Raw genomic sequence first — 20252 nt, 5'->3', positions numbered from 1 at the left:
TCAGCTGTTTTTCATTTTTCCCTCCCACAAACAATCCCCAATAAATGTTGTTGCCCATAGCTCCTTAAGAATTAGGACATTTATTTCTATAGAACTGATTCTTGGGAGTAGGATTATTGAATTAAAAGGTATGTTTATGTTTAATATTCATAGCTATCGCCCAATGATCCCCATTTCCTCCAGCAACACATGAGTATATTCTGCCTTCTCCTCTCCCCCTCTGTCTCTCTCCTACCCCCCAGACACCCCAAATCCTGGCCAGCATTAGATGCTATCACACCTCTGGATTTTTCCAGAATTATGCTTGAAAATCGGCATCCGTAGAGCAGCATACCAAGAGTAGATGGTGAGAGCAGTTGCCCAAGGTAAAGCAATACAAGGTTGCATTGTATATAGAGGATATAAAAACAATAAACTGACTAAAAGTCAACTTGCTTTTTATTGTCATCACACACAGGTCATGCTAACAACACTGCTCCCCTCAAAAGTCTCTCACTGGCCTAAATTCTAAGATAGTGCTGTGACTGAGTTTTAATAACGTATAAGTTTCACATCCTAGTTATGTGACTGGCCTCAAACACACATGGATTCAGCCACAGGTTTGCTTCAAAAGTAAATTATAATGGTTCTCAGTAATTCTAGCTCACTTCAGATGCGGCTTGTGTCTCCAACCCCTGTGGGACTACACATTCCTGTGCTTACACGGGGGATTCAGAATAAGCCAGGATAGGTGGACACAATTTTTCTTTTTTGAGATTAAAAAGACACAAACATCTTTTCAAACAGAATCAGTCTTGAACAATGCATTCTTGAAGCACCCACCTTTAAAACTGTTCCTTGTGGAGAAAACCGTGAACAATATGACAAATACCAAAGAAGTAAAGAAAAAAACAATCCCATAAAAAATTTAGCCAAATTTTGGGACAGCTGGGTGGCTCAGTCGGTTAAGCATCCAGCTTCGGCTTAAGTCATGATCTCGTAATCTGTGAGTTTGAGCCCCACATCAGATTCTGTGCTGACAGCTTAGAGCCTGAGGCCTGCTTCGGAATCTTTCTCTCTCTGCCCCTCCCCTGCTCATGCTGTGTCTCTCTCTCTCTCTCTCTCTCAAAAATAAACATTAAAAAAACAATTTTTTTAAAGGAAATTAAGTCAAATTTTGAAGAGGAATGCCAGGAAAAATGACAAAAGGTGCGGCTCTTACATTGCCAGAAGAAACCCAACCACAATCTTTGAATATCTTTGATTTTGTAACAAATCCCATGCCCTCTGAGCCTAAATTTTCTCATCTGCCAAGTAGGGACAATTGTACTTAAACTCACAGGATTAATGTAGGGATTAAATGAGTTAATGTCTAACAAAGTAGACTAGAAGTTCCAAAATTATTGCAAGGTTTGACCTATGGATCCTATTTCCCCTTCCCCACCCCCTGATTTTTTTCTAAAATTTGAATTAGTTCCAATTTTTAAACATCGAGTGTTCTCACACTTAAAAAAAAAATCTACATTTCTGGCACCTCTTAGAAAACCGGAATCTTTAGCAATACTGTGGCCACCTTGTCCCGGGCTCGTCAGGGGCTGGGCTTGGCATAGGGCTGTACCTCCCAGGCAGCCGGTGTCCCTTGTTCTCCAGGCTCCCCTGTTGCCTGGCAACAGCGTTGGCTGCCGCGTATTTTCTGACCGTGGCGGCTCCACTCACCCACTTTACCTGCCGGCCCAGGTAGGCCTTTGAGCTGGGGACTCGTGCCCTGGCATTTAGCGTCATTCCACTGTGCACTGGCTTCTCCTCGGAGTCAGGTCTGGTCGCGTTAGCCACACAGAGGTGGCAAGGCTCGATAAGGACGGAGATGAAGGCTATCTTTCTCTGGGAGATTTGCGTTCCGATGGGATTTAGGGGCAGGCCTGTCCTAATCCTGTCACTCTGACCCTGAACAACCCCAGTAATGAGGTGAGGACTTTTGTGCAATCTGGGCAAGCTTTTACCTCCAAACTATTTCACGGTTTTATTTCTCTCCATCTCCTATCGTTGCAACCTTAGTTCAAGCCACCATCATTGCCCAGATTCTCATGAAACCAGGAAAAAGCCTTAGCATAACTTGGTCTTATTTTCCTAAGTCCTTTCTTTTTTTAATTTTTTACATCTAGTAATTTATTCCAATCACCTTTTTTTTTTTTTTTTTTTTTTTTTTTTTTTTTTTTTAACTGAGGTATAACTGCCATAACATCTATCAGTTTCAGGTCTTTATTTCCCGTGGATAGTGTTTATTTTTAAATTAATTCTTCAAACCTTAGAGGTAATGAATTCACATTTTTTGGCTTTTTAACATTTTCATTTGTATCTATGAGAGCATTTTTTCAAAAAAGAGCTCTTATTATTTTCCAAACTTGATTGATAAACCATCTCCCAAACCCACTGCTAAAGAAGTCTATTCTTTTTCTTCTGAGAACATATTCCCCCTAAAAATACTTGATTAATTTAATAAATATAAAACATTTTGCTAAGGGATTTCACAATTTATTGACTGACTTCAATTCTGCCCTTCTTATCAAGTATTTTTCTTCATAAATGTTCAAACTTGGGTTTTTTTTGTTTTTTTGTTTTTTTTCTTTTGCAGTGATGGTTTTTTACTTGTGGCTATTGTTTTGCTTACTTTTAACCCATATTTTCTTTACGTCTGAAAAGGAGAAAATGATCCAGAGAGATCAAGGACCATCAGTGGTCTTATGATGTGCTCATTCTTTCTCTTTTCAATTTTTCACTGTATGTCAATAGTTTTCTGCTTACCTCTCTTCTTGTTTGGATTTTTAGGTGTTGTAAACTTCGGTTTCTTAGTTTATACACTCTAAACTTCTGAAGGAAAAAATGACTCTATCCAATTGTAGCTACATCAGTTTTCTACAACTTAAGCTGTCCCTTTGAGCTGCTGAGTCAAAATATTCCGGTGGGGAGGGGAGGAGAGCAACTTCTATTCATCTTCTTTTTCCTTGCACGGAGAAGGGCCAAATGCATTGCTAGTTATTATAGCTTTATTGAGGGTTCCATAGGATATTTTACAAAGATGATCATGTTGCATGCAGGTAAAATGGCTTTCTTTTTAATAGATTCCTTTGATTTCCTTTGCTTACCCTATTGTACTGGCTGGTATCTTTTTAAAGAGTGGTGTTGAGATTTGCTGACAAAGCAAATTCCAACACTAGGCCTCATCAGGAGTTATGCAGTTCTGGAAGTATCTGGAAGTCTGAGATAAGGTGCCAGCATGCTTGGGCGCTGGTTGAGGGCCCTCTAGCTGGCTTGCACACTGCTGACTTCTTGTATCTTCTCATGGCGGAGAGCAGACAGAGCCACGAGTGTTGCTGGTTGTCTCTGCTGGCTTATTTTATAGTTTCAAAATTCAAGGGTCATGCAGACAAATCACTGTGTGGAAAACTAGGGGTTGCAGAGGACACTTTTAGGCAACAGGCTTGAGCAATGGAACCCTGAGTACAGTAAAAGGGTCTACAGTGACCACTAGGCTGAATGAAAACAGGTTCATTATGGCGACCCACTTCAAAATAGCCATATGCCCTTGCTGACCAACTGGTTACTTAAACCCAGGAACAGTTAACAAAAAAGGAAAATTCCACTCATTACCATACCTCCTCACTGCCCCCTACCCCCCCGCCTCCACTGCCTTATGGCAGACAGTCTCTCCTTTGCTGTCCTGCCTAATGCTCCCTTGTAGTGTATTCAATAAACATCTATCTCCTTTGTTCTGCTTTGAATGAATTCTCACTGCCTGCAATGCTGGCTTCCACCTGATCTGTTCACCCCACAGAGATTAGGCTGAGATACAGTGATAAGTGTACATAAATTAGCAAGCTGAAGACAAAATATCACAGGCATTGGCTTCTCAGCTTTAAGGAAAGTTGGGGAAAAACCTGGATGGAGATTGCCCAAAGTTTGGAGCTAATGGTCTACAAACCCCTGTCTTGCCTCTGTTGGACTCCCTGGATGAGCAAGGAATTGTGAACTTGCCATTTTGAAATCTGGCTACTAAAAAGTCATTCTGGGGTTAACCCTCAAGAACAGGAAAGAACAGTGCAAGGCCTGACTGTCTCGGGGCACACTATATGGTTACCGAGCTGACAAAGTCCCCTACCTTCTGTCCCTGCAAAATAGCACACTGCTCTGTGCATTTGGTTCTATTTTAGTCAAGCCATCTGGCCTTGATAAAACCCTACTGGTGTCCTTTTCTGAGGCAAATTTGTGCAATGCCCAAGTCTTGTTTAGAGTCATTGGATGCTTAGCAACACTTTGAAGAATCAGAATATCCCAGTGCTGCTTTATGTGAAGGTTCAATGACTACTTGATGTGACAACATCCTCCGGAGTGCTTGCTACAAATACAGATTTCCTAGGTCTCAACTCAAGCCTCCTCAATCAGGATGTTTAGGGTGGATTCTAGGCATGTATTTTATTTTATTACTTGAGAGAGAGAGAGAGAGAGAGAGAGAAAGAGAGAGAGAACATGTGAGCAGGAGAAGGGCAGAAAGAGGAGACAGAGAATCTTAAGCAGGCTCCATACCCCGTGAGGAACCCAATGCCGGCATAATCCCACCTCTGTGAGATCATGATCTGAGCTGAAATCAAGAGTCCAATGCTTAACCTTCTGAGCCATCCAGGTGGCAATCTGATCCTGTACTCCCCACACTTAAATTGCTCCAATGACTTCCCATTGCTTCTAGGACAAAAACAAACTCTATGTTTCTGTGGTCTGCGAGGTCCTACCTAGACTGGACATTGCCTGCTTATCTCCCATGAGGCTGTCCTTCCATCTCTCAGCTCATCCCCAAATAGCCATAGAATTCTATCTATTTGCTGTCTACAAGAGACGCATTTTAGACCTGAGGACACCTTCAGATTGAAAATGAGGGGATGGAGATCTATCTATCCTGCTACTGGAAGTCAAAAGAAAGCTGGAGTAACCAAACTTAATACCAAACAAACTAGACTTTAAATTAAAGGCTGTAACAAGAGATGAAGAAGGGCATTATATAATAATCACAGGGTATATCCATCAGGAAGAGCTAACAATCATAAATGTCTATGCACCAAATACAGAAGCCCCAAATATATAAAACTATCACAAACATAAGCAACCTTATTGACAAGAATGTGGTAATTGCAGGAGACTTTAATACCCCACGTACAACAATGGATAGATCATCTAGACACAGGATCAATAAAGAAGCAAGGGCCCTGAATGATACATTGGATCAGATGGACTTGACGGATGTATTTAGAACTCTGCATCCCAAAGCAAAGGAATATACTTTCTTCTTGAGGGCACATGGAACATTCTCCAAGATAGATCACATGCTGGGTCACAAGACAACCCTTAATAAGTATAAAAGAATTGAGATCATACCATGCATACTTTCAGACCACAATGCTATGAAACTTGAAATCAACCACAAGAAAAAGTCTGGAAAACCTCCAAAAGCATGGAGGTTAAAGAACACCCTACTAAAGAATGAATGGGTCAACCAGGCAATTAGAGAAGAAGTTTAAAAATATATGGAAACAAATGAAAATGAAAATACAACATTCCAAATGCTTTGGGATGCAGCGAATGCAATCCTGAGAGGAAAATCCATTGCAATCCAGGCCTATCTCAAGAAACAAGAAAAATCCCAAATACAAAATTTAACAGCACACCTAAAGGAAATAGAAGCAAAACAGCAAAGACACCCCAAACCCAGAAGAAGAAGAGAAATAATAAAGATCAGAGCAGAAATCAACAATATAGAATCTAAAAAAACTGTAGAGCAGGTCAATGAAACCAAGACTTGGTTTTTTGAAAAAATTAACAAAATTGATAAACCTCTAGCCGGGCTTCTCAAAAAGAAAGGGAAATGACCCAAATAAAGTCATGAATGAAAATGGAATTATTACAACCTATCCCTCAGAAATACAAGCAATTATCAGGGAATTACTAGGAAAAATTATATGCCAACAAACTGGACAACCTGGAAGAAATGGACAAATTCCTAAACACCCACACACTTCCAAAACTCAAACAGAAAGAAACTGAAAACTTGAACAGACCCATAACCAGCGAGGAAATTGAATCAGTTATCAAAAATCTCCCAAAATATAAGAGTCCACCAGACATTTAAAGCAGAGATAATACCTATCCTTCTCAAGCTGTTCCAAAAAATAGAAAGGGAAGGAAAACTTCCAGGTTCATTCTGTGAAACCAGCATTACTTTGAGTCTCAAACCAGACAGAGACCCAGCAAAAAAAGAGAACTACAGGCCAATATCCCTGATGAATATGGATGCAAAAATTCTCAACAAGATACTAGCAAATCGAATTCAACAGCATATAAAAAGAATTATTCACCATGATCAAGTGGGATTCATTCCTGGGATGCAGGGCTGGTTCAACATTTGCAAATCAATCAATGTGATACATCACATTAATAAAAGAAAAGATAAGAACCATATGACCCTGTCAATCGATGCAGAAAAAGCATTTGACAAAATTCAGCATCCTTTCTTAGTAAAAATCCTCGAGAAAGTCGGGATAGAAGGAACATACTTAAATATCATCAAAGCCATTTATGAAAAGCCCACAGCTAATATCATCCTCAATGGGGAAAAACTGAGAGCTTTCCCCCTGAGATCAGGAACGTGACAGGGATGTCCACTGTCACCACTGTTGTTTAACATAGTGTTGGAAGTGTTAGCATCAGCAATCAGACAACGAAAGGAAATCAAAGGCATCAAAATTGGCAAAGATGAAGTCAAGCTTTCACTTTTTGCAGATGACATGATATTATACATGGAAAACCCGACAGACTCCACCAAAAGTCTGCTAGAACTGATACATGAATTCAGCAAAGTCGCAGGATACAAAATCAATGTACAGAAATCAGTTGCATTCTTATATACTAATAATGAAGCAACAGAAAGACAAATAAAGAAACTGATCCCATTCACAATTGCACCAAGAAGCATAAAATACCTAGGAATAAACCTAACCAAAGATGTAAAAGATCTGTATGCTGGAAAGTATAGAAAGCTTATGAAGGAAATTGAAGAACATACAAAGAAATGGAAAAACATTCCGTGCTCACGGATTGGAAGAATAAATATTAAAATGTCAACACTACCTAAAGCAATCTACACATTCAATGCAATCCCAATCAAAATTGCACCAGCATTCTTCTCGAAGCTAGAACAAGCAATCCTAAAATTTGTATGGAACCCCAGAAGACACTGAATAGGCAAAGTAATTTTGAAGAAGTAGACCAAAGCAGGAGGCATCACAATCCCAGACTTTAGCCTCTACTACAAAGCTGTAATCATCAAGACAGCATGGTATTGCCACATAAAATTCTAAATATGAACATAGCTTTCCAGTCATCATGAAGGTCTGTTTGCCCAGGTTGGAGGATAGAACTATTCTACAAAACAGTGTGTTAATGTGATTTATAATTTTTCAGTATTTAGACATACCTGAGTCTACATGTATATACTCTTCCTTGGATCCCCATAGTTAGCAGTGAGCAGTGCTGTGCTGGTAAATGTTTCACAATCAACTCTGGCGGGGGGTGGGGGTGGGTGGTGCAGAAGAAGCCCTGATTTGTAGCTGGTTTCTTCCACGTGTGAATACCAGACCGCAGGGAATCCTGTGGGATGGGTGACAGGCTGCCACCCAGTGGGGAGCTGGGAAAGTCTGTGCACCAGGGCTCTCAGCAGCCAGTCAGCCCTGCGGCCCATTGCTCAGGGCAGGCCTGATGGCCAGCTAGCAAGTGGTACCGGCAGAGTCTGCACCCAGGCAGTCTGGCTCCAGAAATCTTCCTCGTTGCTCTGCTGCTGCCCAGCCCTCTCTCTCCCAGCCCCACAAAGTCAGACCCTGTGATGTATGGAGGTGTTGTTGCATCAAGCTCTGCTTTGGGTCCTGGGCCCTAGACACCAAGTCCTAGTTTCAGAAGACGCTGCCATGGCCGCAGGCATAGAGAAGACTTCCTGGCTGAAGCAAGGTAGCCATGTCTCCCTCAGTTGCAAAACTTCTTGCTTATGCTGTGACTTTCTTAACTTTTCAGTTTATTCCAGTTCTCAGAACTCCTAGAGCTTCCTGGCCCCTGCCTGCTTGCTTTGCCTTTCCTATCTCAGCTTGGTGGCTTTCACTTATTTGTCCCTGCGGCTTGTCTGACCATGGTCCACTGGGGTCTCTAACACCTGGGTAGGAGTTTCACACTGTGCATACTAGATACTTGGGTGTTTTAATGGGTCAATTATTTTCCTATTAAATGGATACTCACATGGGGAGGAGTACATATAAAATACTTTGACCTTATAAAGGGATTCTATTCTTGACAAACTTGGGAACTCCTTTTCTAGACATTTCAGCTTTTACCAATCATTTTAGGGGAAAATTAAATCATAATGCCCAGAGCATCCATTGTATATAATAAATTAACTTCTCTTCTATGCATCTAGAATGGTACAGTCCTTGGAAAAAATGAAGAAATAGTGCTTCTCAGACTTCAGTGAGCACATGGACCACCCAAAGATCTTGCCAAAATGGAAACCCTGAACCAGTAAGTCTGGGCTGCAGTAGTTATCCAAGTATGATCATTGGACCAGCATTGCCTGGGAACTTCTTAGAGCTGTAAATTCACCCCAGACCTATCGAATCAGAAAGTCTGGAGGTAGGACCTAGCAATCTGTATTTTAGCAAACCTCCAGTGATTTTGATGCAGCTAATATTTAAGAACCAATGTTCACAAATATTACTGCAAACCTGAATGTCTGTCTAAGAACATGAGAACCCAGGGAGGTAAGGAACTTCCTGAAAATGGGGAGGAGAGGCAGAGGGATGTGGTAGCGGCCTGGCAGTTTGGCAAGAAAGCTCACGGGTTACAGCTTTTCTCCAAGTATAATTATTCAGCCGAAATTGGAAGTCAGCCTTGTTCTAATTGTATCGTACCACAATGGTGGTTATATTTTGCCACCAATTAAAATTTCTCATGACCCAATGAGTTTCCAAAGCTATGTTCCATTCTAGCCTCCGTTCCAGAGGTGAACAGATAGCTTCCTGTGATTGCTTTTCAAGCATCTCCTGCAGAGAGATATGAGCCTCCTGTTGGCCTTCCTCATTTGCATGTAGAATATCTTTTAACAAAGATGATTCTGATTTCCAGCACTTGGTCTCTCCGCTTCCCCTCTGCTTCCCCACACTATGACCTGCATGCTAAACAGAGCCCAGAGGGAGCACATTAAATGCATGCAGAAGTAATGCCATGAAGGCCAGCAGGATTCCGAACCAATCTCATTATACAATCGTTTTTTAAAATTGAAGTATGATTGACATACAATATCCTATTAGTTTCAGGTGTACATCACAGTGGTTCAATATTTTTATACCTTATGAAATGATCCCCATGATAAGCCTAATTATGATCTGTCACCATACAAAGTTATTACAATATTTTGACTATATTCCCTATGCTGTACTTTACATTCCCGTGATTTATTTATTTTATAACTGGAAATTTGTATCTCTTAATCTCATTCACCTATTTTCTTGCTTCCCCCCAAACTCCCCACCTTTAATTGCCAACAGTTTGTTTCTCTAATATATGAGTCTGTTTCTGTTTTGTTTGTTCATTTGTTTTGTTTTTTAGATTCCACATGTAAGTAGAATCATATAGTATTTGTCTTTCTCTGTCTGGCTTATTTCACTTAACATAATACTCTCCAGGTCCATCCATGTTGTCACAAATGGCAAGATTCTATTCTTTTTTAAATTAAATTGTATTGGATGTGCAATATTCCATATCTTTATTTATCTGTTGATGGGCATTTAGATTGCTTCCATAACTTGACTATTATAAATAATGCTGCAGTGAACATAGGGTAGCATGTATCTCTTTGAATTGGTGTTTTTGCTTTCTTTGGATAAATACTAAAAGTGGAATTACTGGATCATAGGGTAATTGTATTTTTGATTTTTTGAGGAACCTCCATACTGTTTTCCATAGTGGCTGCACCAGTTCACATTCCAGCCAAAAGTGCACAAGAGTTTATTTTTCCTACACATCCTCACCAGCATTTATTATTTCTTGTCTTTTTGATACTAGCAATACTAACTGGCATGAGGTGATATCTCACTGTGGTTTTGATTTGCATTTCCCTGATGATTAGTGATGTTGAGCATGTTTTCATGTGTCTGTTGGCCATCTGTATGTCTTCTTTGAAGAAATGTCTATTCAGGTCCTCTGTCCATTTTTTAATCCATTTTTTTCCTACTAGTTACTCCAGACTCCTGAGACCCTCCAGTATATTGCAAAGCTATAATGCCTAAATTTAGGACCGTTTGGAATTCAATAGTGCTAGAATATAATCAGGAAAAAAATCAGCTTCTGACAGAGAGGTGTTAAGAGAATAGATTTTGTCTTCGAAGAAACACCTTGAGTTACTTGGCTTTTCCATTGTGGTAGCCCAGACTGTAGGTGCTGTGAACTGAAGATCTTTGACTCTCTGCCTGAGGGGTTTCATCTGGTAGAGGGAGCATGCTTGGAACTGTTGGGAGATCATATCCTTAGAAGCAACACTCAACCAATGACAGGTGGGGAATTAGTAGATAAAGTCTGTGTCCTTGCCTCTTGGCTGGTACATCTCTGAGGAGAGTCCTGCTCTATCCCCAGAGCACCCCAAATGAACTGCACTCCAGTTACCTACTATGGAAACTGGCTTAATAATATACCTTTTATTGCTTTCTTTCTCTTCCCTGGCTACTTTCTTTCTAAAAAATGTTTATTTGGGGCGCCTGGGTGGCTCAGTTGGTTAAGTGGCTGACTTCGGCTCAGGTCATGATCTCGTGGTCCGTGAGTTCAAGCCCCGCGTTGGTCTCTGTGCTGACAGCTCAGAGCCTGGAGCCTGTTTCAGATTCTGTGTCTCCCTCTCTCTGACCCTCCCCCATTCATGCTTTGTCTCTCTCTGTCTCAAAAATAAATAAACGTTAAAAAAAATAAAAAATGTTTATTTGAGAGAGAGAGAAAGTGCAAGGGGGCAGAGGGGCAAAGGGAGAGAAATAGAATCTTAAACAGGCTCCCTGCTCAGCACAAGCCCAATGCAGGGCTCCATCCCATGACCCTGGGATTGTGACCTGAGCTGAAATCAAGAGTCAGATGCTCAACCAACTGAGCCACCCAAACGTCCCTCCCCAGCTACTTTCTTATTCCTTTGCTGGTGTTTTCTCAGATCACCTCTCAAACTATTTGTCCTTGAATCTTTGTCTTAGAACCTTGAGTCTGTCTCTCAGAATAACCAGACTGAGACAAGGATAACCAAAATATTTTAGGTGGGGTGCCCAATAAGGGAAAGGAATAGCTTTCATTCTTTCTTAACAATAAGAAGCAAACCACTACCTTCAGGAAAATAATATTAATGAGTTCATTTATCCATTTTTTACCAAGCATTATCAGGTGCTTACTGTCTACCTGGAGCTAAGGGTAAGTCTAGAGAGGTTGGGGCATGATTGGAAAAGGCCTGGAATACAAACCTAATGCATTTGAACCTTTTTGTATCAAGAGGAGCAAGGAGGTGATATAATCAGTGTTGGACAATGGGAAGCTTAATCTGGCTCTGCAGTATGAATTAGAGGGTAAAATTGGGCAACAGAGCCTCATTACAAAATTTCTGGAATATTTTTAGTGTATGTGCTAAAGAATACTTTTCAAAAAGCTAAATATATGACCTTTATACAAATATAAAATAAATGTGTCAAAGATTTTATTCTACTCATTAGGCAACCATACCTTGTTAAAAGTAAGTCAAACGAGAAGTTGAGGAACAGAGCTTTACAATAGTCAGAGCAAATAAACAAAAAAAGCCAAAATGAGTTTGTTCATAGATGTGAAATTGGTTAATACCCTACAAACAAAGGGTGTTGGGGATTATCATTTTTACCAATGGAAATCAATTGTCTCACTATCAGATGAAATTTGCATTTGTCAGGCATCACCTGCATTGCTACCAGTTTCCTACCATTAGCCTTTACCCCTGAAGGGTTGTAAAATGGTCTGGTCAGTATATTCTGAAGGAATGCCCAGTAATCTCTTTTGCTTATTTTCAATCTTAGGATAATGTTTCTAGGCAGTCTCCGCCTTTGTGATTATAAATAATGTGCAAGGATTATTTTTGATCACAGAAAAGGCTGCTCTCATTCGATTTGGCCTGATAATTTATGAGGTGCAGTAAGAGTGTTAAATAATCATACAGGTTGGTTTGGGCTTCCTTTGCAACTCTAGAGCCATGCGGTATTGGGCAACCATATGGAGCAGGAGTCACAATTAGACTTTGGAATGTATTATTTTCTTTCCTATTTTGAGGCTTGGAAACCAAGCCCAAGAAACTCTGCCTGCCACATTTAACCTGGAGAACCTGTAAATTTAGTAAATCCCTCTGTTTTTGAGGTCTTCTCAGGGTTTTAGGCACCCTGGCCTGCCCCGGTGTGAGCTTTGTTACCACCTGTGAGTCTGGGGCCTCATCAACCAGGCAGCAGGCCAAATCTTCCCAGGAGAACTTTGAAGGCATTGGCCTCACATATAAAGTCAGACCCTTAGCAGAGGGTCTGTTGTATGTGACTGGGTATAGGAATGACTTCTAGGTATATACTGATGTGATAATTCTTTTTTTTTTTACAACGTTTTTAAGTTTATGTATTTATTTTGAGAGAGAGACAGAGCGTGCACATGTGCGAGCTGGGGAGGGGCAGAGAGAGAGGGAGAGAGAGAGAATCCCAAGCAGGCTCTGTACTCTCAGTGTGGAGCCTGATGTGGGGCTCGAATTCATGAACCATGAGATCATGACCTGATCCAAAATCAAGAGTCTGACGCTCAACCGACTAAGCCACCCAGGAGCCCCATGAGGTGATAATTCTTTGTGCAGGAAAACCTGACATGCCTTGAAATCTTCCAGGGCATGTGAAAGAAAATGGATAGCTTCCTAATTTGTTAATAAATCTAAGAAACTCACATACCTTTACTAATAATGAATAGTAAAGATAAAACTTTTCAAAACTATCAATAATAATAATTAATTTTAATCAACTATGATAGAGAAGAGAATAAATTAATGATGAGGCTCAAGATATACTATCCCAAAATATACCACCTTGGAATATCATATATCTTAAACTGAAGGAGTTTGAGAAAACAGCAGAAGCAGGAGGGGTACTCTGACTTGCCCCACCTCGCCCTTCTTCCTGGAAACAGGTCCTAAAATCCCCTGGTGAAAGTTACCTTTCCTGCACCAGGAGGAAGGGAGATATTCTTATCACCAGAGACAGGGAAGTTGGAGCCTAATAATGGGTATAAAAGCAAACCCTGTTAATCTAACCCTTATTTTCCTAGGTATTTCATCATTTCCAACCCCCTGCCCAAAGCCCTCTGTCTTGTCAATTCCTCACAGATGTATTGTTTCTTTGTCCAAAAGTTTCCTGCTCTTGGGTCACCTGGGTGGCTCAGTCAGTTAAGCGGCTGACTTCAGCTCAGGTCATGATCTCACAGCTCGTGAGTTCAAGTCCCGCGTTGGGCTATGTGCTGACAGCTTGGAGCCCGGAGCCTGCTTCAGATTCTGTGTCTCCCTCTGTCTCTGCCCCTCCCCTGCTCATGCTCTGCCTCTTTCCATCTCTCAGAAATAAATACACATTTAAAAAGATTTTTTTTTTAAAGCTTCCTGCTCTGGGCATTTCAGGACCTCATTCTCTTGTGAAAGCCCCCAAGTACATGCAGAAATTTTATAAAATGTGCCTGCTTTTTTCCTGTTATTCTGTTTTTGTCAGTTTAATATTCAGACCCAACCAGAGGCCTCAAGAGGGTCCCGGAAGACTTTTTCCTCCCAAACACTGTCTTTACATTTTCTCCATAGGAAATGATGTTGCCAAATGGCCATCTGAAAAAAGAGATAAAAAAGTTCCCAAAAATGTACGGGAAAAAGGTTGTAGAAGTGATTATTTAGGTGTAGAGAGCAGTAAATTAATAAAAATATTATATTGTTTTTCTCAATATTATGACAGGTGTGGTATTTGTCATAACGATTGTATTTTTTTCACGTGTTGTGATCGATTTTTTTCATTCTAAACAACTATTAATGTCTTAATTTCTATATATTTTCTTAAAGAGTCCTCTAGAAGCTTTAGGGCCCCCCAAATTGGGTCCAGCCCATCTGAAGCCTTGTCTCTTCCAAAGACTGTGCCCCAGGCCAGGGTGGGGGTTTGGGGCTCACAGATCTCTCATCTTTCCTACATCTGGAAATCTCTCTCCTGATACTTTCTTGGGGACTCTGCTCTTCTCTGCTCCTCTCAGGCTGATTTCTTTCTTGAGTTCCGGTGTTTTCAAAACTCAAGAGGCTCCTTCAACTTGAAGCAGTCCCTGTTTTCTTCTCTATCTACAATAATCCCTGAAGCAAGGAAATATTGACGCCAGTTTAGAACTGCAGGAGAGACTTGTGGAAATCCACAAACTGATAACCTCAGTGAAAGACTCCGCTGCCTGGGCTACAGTGATGCTCAGACTGTTTCAATGGTCCCGTTTTGTCTGTCTTTGTATGTAAGTAGGTGGTATTTACATAAATTACATCTTAATGTAAATCATGTGTTGAGTCCTGGGGAAAAAATATCCGTGGAGGAGTGGTAGTGACTCAGCTGTTGCACGTGAAACATTACATGTCATCACTCTTCAGACAGCCAGAGGAAGCACCAGGAACCCCAGCAAATTCTGGGGTTGATCCCACATGCTGCCGTAGGCTTCCAGACGGCAACATGAATAGCAATGAAAAGTAAGTATTCAAATGAGAGGTCTGAGTGCTGGTCATTTGAAGAGACAGGGCAAAGGTCTTTGGCCATTACTAGCAATTTGGGGTCCACCGTGGAGAGAAGTCAGCATGGCATTTGTGACCTGGCCTATAGTAGGAAAAAAAAATGACTACTGTACCATCAGAGGAACTGTGGTTTGAATTCCTTCCACACATTTATTTTCTTTATCCCAGCTATGTCTGTACCCACTTTGCTGGAGAACAGCATAATTAACCACTGGGATTCAGAGAGAGGTGACAATTTTCAGTGTATTCTCAGTTCATTTTCAGTCAAGATTTTAGCCTGAAAATGCTTTTCCTTCTCCCTGTGATGGCAACTCTCAGAAGTGGATTTTGCTGGAAGCCTTCTATTTTCATCACTCTGATTGCTTTATTTATGTTGCAAATCACTGATTTGGTGTTTGGGAAATTGCCATGTTTGGGCAGCAACGCTTAATGGATTGATGAGTTTCGAGCTTATTTATAAAATACATTAAAGAAAAAAGATCCTTAAAGTTCCAACTCATCATTCCTTATGTTCAGGATAGTGATAAACAGTGACCTCTTTTGTCATTTATTTCTTTTTTAAAAATTTTTTAGGTTTTAAAAATTTTTTTAAATTTACATCCAAATTAGTTAGCATATAGTGCAACAATGATTTCAGGAGTAGATTCCTTAGTGCCCCTTACCCATTTCCCTCCCACAACCCCTCCAGTAACCCTCAGATTGTTCTCCATATTTATGAGTGTTTTCTATTTTCTCCCCCTCCCTGTTTTTATATTATTTTTGTTTCCCTTCCCTTATGTTCATCTGTTTTGTCTCTTAAACTCCTCATATGAGTGAAGTCATATGATTTTTGTCTTTCTCTGACTGACTAATGTCACTTAGCATAATACCCTCCAATTCCATCCACATAGTTGCATATGGCAAGATTTCATTCTTTTTGATGGCCGAATAATACTCCATTGTATATATAAACCACATCTTCGTTATCCACTCATCCATCGATGGGCATTTGGGCTTTTTCCAAACTTTGGCTATTGTGGATAGTGCTGCTATAAACATGGGGGTGCATATGTCCCTTTGAAACAGCACACCTGTATCCCTTGAATAAATGCCTAGTAGTGCAATTGCTGGGCCATAGGGTAGTTCTATTTTTAGTTTTTTGAGGAACCTCCATACTGTTTTCCAGAGTGGCTGCACCAGCTTGCATTCCCACCAACAATGCAAAGAGATCCTCTTTCTCCACATCCTCGCCAACATCTGTTGTTGCCTGGCTTATTAATGTTAGCCATTCTGACAGGTGTGAGGTGGTATCTCATTGTGGTTTTGATTTGTATTTCCCTGATGATGAATGATATTGAGCATTTTCTCATGTGTCGGTTGGCCATCTGGATGTCTTCTTTGGAGAAGTGTCTATTCATGTTTTTTACCCATTTCCTCACTGGATTCTTTGTGTTTTGGGTGTTGAGTTTGATAAGTTCTTTTTAGATTTTGGATACTAACCCTTTATCTGATATGTCATTTGCAAATATCTTCTCCCATTCTGTCAGTTGCCTTTTAGTTTTACTGATTGTTTCCTTCACTGTGCAGAACTTTTTGTTTTGATGAGGTCCCAGCAGTTCATTTTTGCTTTTGTTTCCCGTGCTTCCAGAGACGTGTTGAGTAAGAAGTTGCTATGGCCAAGATCAAAGAGGTTTTCCCTGCTTTCTCCTCGAGGATTTTGATGGCTTCCTGTCTTACATTTAGGTCTTTCATTCATTTTGAGTTTATTTTTGTGTATGGTGTAAGAAAAGGGTCCAGGTTCATTCTTCTGCATGTCACTGTCCAGTTTTCCCAGCACCATTTGCTGAAGAGACTGTCTTTATTTCATTGGATATTCTTTCTTGCTTTGTCAAAGATTACTTGGCCATACGTTTGTAGGTCCATTTCTGGGTTCTCTATTCTGTTCCATTGATCTGCGTGTCTGTTTTTGTGCCAGTACCATACTGTCTTGATGATTACAGCTTTGTAGTATAGCTTGAAGTCTGGGATTGTGATGCCTCCTGCTTTGGTTTTCAAGATCGCTTTGGCTATTTGAGGTCTTTTCTGGTTCCATAAAAATTTTAGGGTTATTTGTTCTAGCTCTGTGAAGAATGCTCATGTTACTTTGATAGAGATTGCACTGAATATGTAGACTGCTTTGGGTAGTATCAACATTTTAACAATATTTGTTCTTCCTATCCAGGAGCATGGAATCTTTTTCCATTTCTTTGTGTCTTCTTCAATTTCTTTCATAAGCTTTCTATAGTTTTCATTGTATAGATTTTTCACCTCTTTGGTTAGATTTATTCCTAGGTATTTTATGGTTTTTGGTGCAACTGTAAATGGGATCATTCCTTGATTTCTCTTTCTGTTGCTTCATTGGTGGTATATAGGGATGCAACCGATTTCTGTGCGTTGATATTATATCCTGCAACTTTGCTGAATTCATGAATCAGTTCTAGCAGTTTTTTGGTGGAATCTTTTGGGTTGTCCATATAGACTATCATGTCATCTGCGAAGAGTGAAAGTTTGACCTCCTCCTGGCCAATTTGGAATGCCTTTTATTTCTTTGTGTTGTCTGATTGCAGAGGCTAAGACTTCCAATACTAGGTTGAATAACAGTGGTGAGAGTGGACATCCCTGTCTTGTTCCTGACCTTGGGGGGAAACTCTCAGTTTCTCCCCATTGAGGATGATGTTAGCATTGTGTCGTTCACATATGGCTTTTATGATCTTGAGGTATGCTCCTTCTGTCCCTACTTTCTTGAGGGTTTATATCAAGGAAGGATGCTGTATTTCGTCAAATGCTTTCTCTGCATCTATTGAGAGGATCCTATGGTTCTTGTCCTTTCTTTTATTGATGTGATGAATCATGTTAATTGTTTTGCGGATATTGAACCAGCCCTGCATCCCAGGTATAAATCCCACTTGGTCGTGGTGAATAATTTTTGTAATGTACTTTTGGATCTGGTTGGCTAATTTCTTGTTGAGGATTTTTGCATCCATATGCATCAGGGAGATTGGTCTATAGTTCTCCTTTTTAGTGGGGTCTTTGTCTGGTTTTGGAATCAAGGTAATGCTGGCTTCATAGAAAGAGTTTGGAGGTTTTCCTTCCATTTCTATTTTTTGGAACAGCTTCAAGAGAATAGGTGTTAACTCTTCCTTAAATGTTTGGTAGAATTCCCCTGGAAACCATCCAGCCCTGGACTCTTTGTTTTTTGGCAGATTTTTGATTACTAATTTGATTTCCATACTGGTTATGGGTCTGTTCAAGTTTTCTACTTCTTCCTGTTTCAGTTTTGGTAGTGTATATGTTTCTCGTCCAGTGTGTCATTCCAAGCCATTGTTTGTGGATTTTTTGATTAGATGATCTGTCGGTTGCCGTAAGTGGGGTGTTGAAGTCTCCTACTGTTATGGTATTACTATCGATGAGCTTCTTTATGTTTGTGATTAATTGATTTATATATTTGGGTGCTTGCACATTTGGTGCCTAAATGTTTACAATTGTTAGGTCTTCTTGGTGGATAGATCCCTTGATTATGATATAATGCCCTTCTTCATCTCTTGATACAGACTTTATTTTAAAGTCTAGATTGTCTGATATAAGTATGGCTACTCCAGCTTTCTTTTGTTGACCATTAGCATGATAGATGGTTCTCCATCCCCTTATTTTCAATCTGAAGGTGTCTTTATGTCTGAAGTGGGTCTCTTGTAAACAGCATCTAAATGGATCTTGTTTTCTTATCCATTTTTTACCCTATGTCCTTTGATTGGAGCATTGAGTCCATTGACATTTAGAGTGAGTACTGAAAGATAGGAATTTATTGCTGTAATGATGCTTGTAGAGTTGGAGTTTCTGGTGGTGTTCTCTGGCCCTTTCTAATCTTTATTGCTTTTGATATATATATATATATATATATATATACACACACACACACACACACACACACACACACACACACACATATATGTATATATATATAAAATTTTTTCCCATATTTTCTCCCCTCAGGGAGTCCCCCTTAAAATTTCTTGCAGGGCTGGTTTAGTGCTCACAAACTCCTTTAATTTTTGTTCATCTGGGAAACTGTTTATCTCTCCTTCTATTTTGAATGACAGCCCTGCTGGATAAAGAATTCTTGGCTGCATATTTTTCTGATTCAGCACACTGAATATGTCCCGCCACTCCCTTCTGGCCTGCCAAGCTTCTGTGGACAGGTCTGCTGCAAACCTGATCTGTCTTGCCTTGTAGGTTAGCGACTTTCTTTCCCTTGCTGCTTTCATGATTCTCTCCTTGCCGGAGTATTTTGTGGATTTGACTATGATATACCTTGTTGATGGTCGGTTTTTGTTGAATTTAATGGGGTCCTCTGTGTTTCCTGGATTTTGATGTCTGTGTCTTTCTCCAGGTTAGGAAAGTTTCCACTATGATTTGCTCACATAACCATTCTACCCCTATTTCTCTGTCTTCCTCTTCTGGGACCCCTATGATTCTGATGTTCTTCCTTTTTAATGAGTCAATGATTTCCCTAATTCTTAAATCATGCTCTTTTGCCTTAATCTCCCTCTTTTTTTCTGCTTCATTATTCTCTATAAGTTTGTCCTCTATATCATTGATTCTCTGTTCTGCCTCATCCATACTTGCCACCGGGGCATCCATCCGCGATTGCAGCTCAGTTATAGCATATTTTATTTCATTCTGACTTGTTTTTACTTCCTTTATCTCTGCAGAAATGGATTCGAGTCTATTTTCGACTCCAGCTAGTATTCTTATTATCGTGATTCTAATTCTGGTTCAGACATCTTGCTTGTATCTGTGTTGGTTAAATCCCTGGCTGTCGTTTCTTCATGCTCTTTCTTTTGGGGTGAATTCCTTCATTTTGTCATTTTGAAGGGAGAAAAGGAATTAATGAGGTAGAAAAATTAAAATTAAAAAAATATTAAAATAAAAAATATTCAAATTAAAAAATTACACACACACACAAATCAAATAAATGATGCTAGATCTTAGGTGTGTTTTTGTCTGGGTGTTGAAAGTGGTTTGACATATTAGAGAAAAAAATGGAAGGGGGTGGGGAAATGAAATCGTTTGAGAATTAAAAAAAATGAATACACTGAAATAGGCTAAAATGAGATGATGGGAGTCAATTTGAAAATTTGAAAAAATTTACACATAAGTAAAGAATGTAGTAGAAAAAAATTAAGAAAAATATTTGTAATTAAAATTAAAAATAAAAATGAATTTTTTCTCTTTCTGTATTCAAGAAAAAGAAATGAAAAAGAGAAAAAAGGGGCGCCTGGGTGGCGCAGTCGGTTAAGCGTCCGACTTCAGCCAGGTCACGATCTCGCGGTCCGTGAGTTCGAGCCCCGCGTCAGGCTCTGGG

General features: G+C 40.0%; 1 long non-coding RNA gene across 1 annotated transcript in view; it reads left to right on the top strand.

The window, feature by feature from the left end:
• Window positions 1-1524: 1524 nt before the first annotated feature.
• The window catches only part of LOC113599971 (uncharacterized), an 83868-nt gene continuing 65140 nt past the window's right edge, over window positions 1525-20252 (top strand). The window contains exons 1-2 of the long non-coding RNA XR_003420969.2: window positions 1525-1716; window positions 8486-8586. This is a non-coding gene — a long non-coding RNA (uncharacterized LOC113599971). The remainder of the gene's footprint in view (window positions 1717-8485; window positions 8587-20252) is intronic.

The sequence above is a fragment of the Acinonyx jubatus genome, chromosome C2 (assembly GCF_027475565.1).
Source record: "Acinonyx jubatus isolate Ajub_Pintada_27869175 chromosome C2, VMU_Ajub_asm_v1.0, whole genome shotgun sequence".
NCBI classification, from domain to species: domain Eukaryota; kingdom Metazoa; phylum Chordata; class Mammalia; order Carnivora; family Felidae; genus Acinonyx; species Acinonyx jubatus.
This window is presented reverse-complemented; position numbering and strand designations above follow the sequence as displayed.